Below are 4,344 nucleotides of genomic sequence, written 5' to 3'. Positions count from 1 at the left end.
ACAAGTGACGCGTTTCTTTTTCCCCTTTTCCTCAACGGGCGTTTTTTGCTTTTCTGTTTTTTTTTTTCTTTTCTTTTCCCAGTTCCCTCTCCTTTCGTTTCCCTGTTTTCGCTGACCCAAGCACGCGTTAAACTTTAATCACGCCCGCGGTCCGCTCTCTTCCGTCAGAAAGAGAGCTGCGTGACTTTGATAATGTGACTCGCGTGGTTAGCCGGTTAACTTTTAATTCCCGCGCGCGTTATCGCTCGCGCTCCCCGCGACGGCCCGAAATTTACATAGTTTTCGGGTCGGCGCGCGCGCGCGCTGACGCGCTTGTCGCTCACGTGTGTACGCGCGTTCCGCGCTGCGGCCGCGCGAAAAAATAACGGGCGATAATTTATTTATTTATTCCCTCGCGTGTCCGCAACGGGAGGAAATCGCTTTTCCCTTTGCGCGTTGAGGAAGAAGATGCGTCGCGCGATAGCGCGCTTTGTCCCAGCGACCGAGGGTTGAAGCAGAAAACGAGGACGTTGCGACACACTCATAAGTATTTATCCACGCATAAAATGTACTATTATTTGTTAGTTTTACTTGTTAAACAGGTGTGAAAATTCCTCTTTTACATTGAGAATGATACGAGGTGCGATAACTCGCTTTGCCGCGGCAATCGGAAATGGAAAGGGAGAAACGCGTAAAATATAGAATTAGTTTTATTTGTAAAACAGTTGCAAAATGTTCTCTTTTTAAATTAGGAATGACGCGTTGTGCAATAATTCGCTTTATGCATTCGCGTAAAAAAGTATACGATAATTAATTTATACTTTATTTATAAAACAAGAGAGAGAGAGAGAGAGAGAGAAAGAGAAATAATTCCATTTTCATATTGAAAAACACGCATCATACGATGATCCGCTCTATCGTGGCGGTCGAGGGTCAGGAAAAGAGAGCGAGGAACGCCGTAGTTTTCCCGCGGGCGTTCGGCGCCCTCGTGATCGCAGGGAACGACTCTCCGGAACGCGATGACTCCGTTCCCTCGGCATTCCCATAAAGAGCTCACACCGTCCCGTTGTCTCCCACGACAACACTAATCCACCTTTTCACGGCTGTTCCTCTCGAGGTCCCTGCCAGAGAGAGAGAGAGAGAGAAAGAGAGGCGACGGCGATCCGTTTTGACCGCGCCGCGCCCTCCGCCAGTCAAAACGCACGATTCATTCGGGTCGAAATCGCTTCTCATGGCGATTAATGGTGGACGGAGTGTGCGGCCGTCGTCGGATTAAAAGCGGCCTAAACGTTGAAATTTTCACGGGCGTATGGAGGAGAGGAGACCTCGCCGACACCGCGCCGTGAACACCGGTGTCTCGCGGCCAGGGGGGTGAGAGCGGGGTAGGGTGTCCGTTTCGGATTGTTCTTTCCCCGCGAGCGCGCTCGTTCGGTATTCGTGTGTACGCCCGGTGGTTGGTGAGAACTCGGCCGCACAATGCCATTGTGCTCCCCGGGTATAATGGCCGGCGGCATTATAAATGAAACGTCTCTGCGACTAATTTGGGACAGGGCGGTGCGCGAGTCTCGGTTCCGCTTCTCCGTGTGGCCCGAGCGGCCGCGTTTAAACGCGCATGGGAGAACACACGTAAGCAGTAAAACTTGAGCGGCAAGCGAAATGACCAATTCCCAGTCGGGAATTGGCGAGAACACGGGATCATCGTGGTAACACATTGCGGACCGGATGCGTGAATCCCCGGCTGGTCTCTCGTCTTCCTGAAGTGACCGCGTAGGAAATGGCGTAGCACTGATGCAAAATTACGGTTACTTTCGGTGCCAACGATGTTTTTTTTTAGTAATATATCATAGTAATAGCAGCATGTATATTCTCTTAAATACTTTTGTGCTGAGAATAAAGGAATGAGACATATTCTATCGGGGCGAAACCGCCGATTTGCTTCTTCTTACCGCTTCTTCTTACCTTCTCGTAAAAACAATGGTTTATTCCGGATGCTTAATTAAGAGAACTTAGATTTGAGTAAATATGTTATTAGCTATCCACCAGTAAATATATCCTGTTTTTAAATATTTTTTCCCTCTTAGTGTATGTGTGTGTTTTAAATTTCCAATGTTACAGCTATCTGGTCAGCAATGTGTCGGAATCCTCGACTGTGATTGATCGATTCGCTTGCTGCTCTTGCCGCTGGCTTTCTTCATGTTCCGTGGTCCTTACGAGCTGGCAGCCGAGTCCTCGCGTTCCCGCTCGCGCATACTGTCGAGGTCACATACGCGGCGACGATAGTAACCGTGATTTCAGGATACGCGCTCCTCGACGGCCTCTTCCTGCAGCGCGCGGACGAGCGAAAACGACCGATTCAGCGTGTCTCACCGCTATCATCCGCCGGTGCCTCCTCGCCTTTCTCTCCTTCTTCCGGCGCGCTCCCCGATACGGATCTTTCCATCGCGATCGCATTTTCGCGTTTCTTCGCCGTAATCCGGCCGTCGGATCCAGATAAGAAGCGCAATAAGCGGGAAACGCGCGATTAGAAGCTCGTAAACGATTACAATCGGCGGGATTTCGTTTCTCGGAGGTGTTTCTCTCTCTCTCTCTCTCTCTTGGAAAGTGTATCTCTATCTATACGCCGTATCGTACGCACGACGGCGATGCGGTTTCTTTTCGGAACGCGTAAAAGGCGGCACATCAAGGCGGGTTCGGAATTAATTCGACAGACGCAAAGAGAATCTTCAGGCTAGAGACGATGAGACAGGGAGGATAGAAAGGTGAGTAGTCGGGCAGGGAGGGAGGGAGTGGAAGAAATTGGACGAGAACGAGTTTAGTTTATTTTTACCGTGCAATTTAATAATTAGATATCACAATTGAGCTCAAGGTTCATCAAGAGAAGTACCGGCTGAAAAAGTTGGTCCGGTAAGCGCCGGCGTCTCTCAAAGATAATTACGAAACGAGCACTTAGCCACGTTCGTTTTCTTACCGACTTTCGCGGCGATCCTGGCCGCCCGGCTTGGCGCGGCTTCCTGCCTAGCGAGAAGTCAGATCACGAGAGAGAAAGAGAGAAACAGAGAAAGAGAGGGAGAGAGAGAGAGGGAGACACTCAGAGGGGCGAGGAGAAGTAACTTTTTGTTGTCGTAGCTTTCTTCGTCCATCGACCCTCCGTCGTCATCCATTTTACGGCGAACGCAAGCGACGGCATATCGCGTACACGCAGCTGAGGAAGGACCTTGCGGGACCGTTAAAATAATGGCTGTGACAAACGTTCGTCGAATAGATTTTCCACCCTCTCGTACCGCCTCTCGCTCGACTCGCGCGCGCACGTTGGCTTACCAGACTGGACTTCCGCCTGGACTCGCGCGTCGGTTCCATCGGGAGAGGAAGAAAGAGAGGGGAAGGGGGGAGGGGGGGGGGAGAGTAGGCTCTCAGAAGGAAACTTGCAGGGTACAGGATACCCCGCATCCGCCTTCGTTTCGTTCTCACTGACGATCTTCCATGTCGAAATTAAAATCGAAGGGACTATCAGAAGGAGAGCAAATAGTTTTGTGAACGAAACGGCTTGATAAAGGTACACCTACCAAACAAAAATTCGTTGGAACATAGGGAGTTGCATCGACTTACGACAAATGCACAAAAATCAAGCGAGACTTTTCGCGAAAAATTGAAATATTTAACTCCCCGTCGGCAATGTTGAATTTAACACTCTTCGTGAACAATCGTGGACGGGTCGTTGGGGAAAATGCATGTTTTTTTTACAATGTTTTGGATTATGTAAAAATCTGAAAAAATTGTGCTTGCGAAAGCTTGGATAACAAGCTTTTACGATCGTACAAGTCGGATTGCATTTTGCTTATTTTTTTATAGATTGAAATCCGAGCAGAAACATCGGAAAAACAGGATTTGCTTAAAAATTCAGTAAAAAATTCGAACTTATATGAATACTTCAGATGAATGAAAGGAAAAAGTGCTTTCATAGGATACAATATTTGATAATATGTGCTTCGGGAAAAATAGTAGAATGACGTTGGCTTCAATAGGTTGAATCGTTTAATCGCCTGAAATAATCGAAATCCGCGGGATTCAAAATGATGACATCCGCGTTCCTGTCGTCACGGCCAAGCCGCTTCCGCCTTTTTGAGTTAATCGCCCAAAGATGTCGGATCGCGGGCCACGTGGCAGGTCAGTCCCGGATTCCCCGATCGATCCCTCATCCATTTTGCCGCGCAAACGGCGAACGCCCACCGACCGAACATCCACGGGGACCTTATTCAGAACGTGTTTCGCCGGTGGTTTTCACAGCACCGGAAGGCCATTCGACGCGATGAGCTATACGCGCCTTCCTGTCAGCAGCTAACGAGGCCCGCCCTCCCCCCCCCCCCC

Source organism: Dinoponera quadriceps, unplaced genomic scaffold (assembly GCF_001313825.1).
Source record: "Dinoponera quadriceps isolate SergipeBrazil2010 unplaced genomic scaffold, ASM131382v1 scaffold3386, whole genome shotgun sequence".
NCBI lineage: Eukaryota > Metazoa > Arthropoda > Insecta > Hymenoptera > Formicidae > Dinoponera > Dinoponera quadriceps.
The sequence above is the reverse complement of the archived record's forward strand: the minus strand, read 5'-3'. Positions refer to the sequence as shown.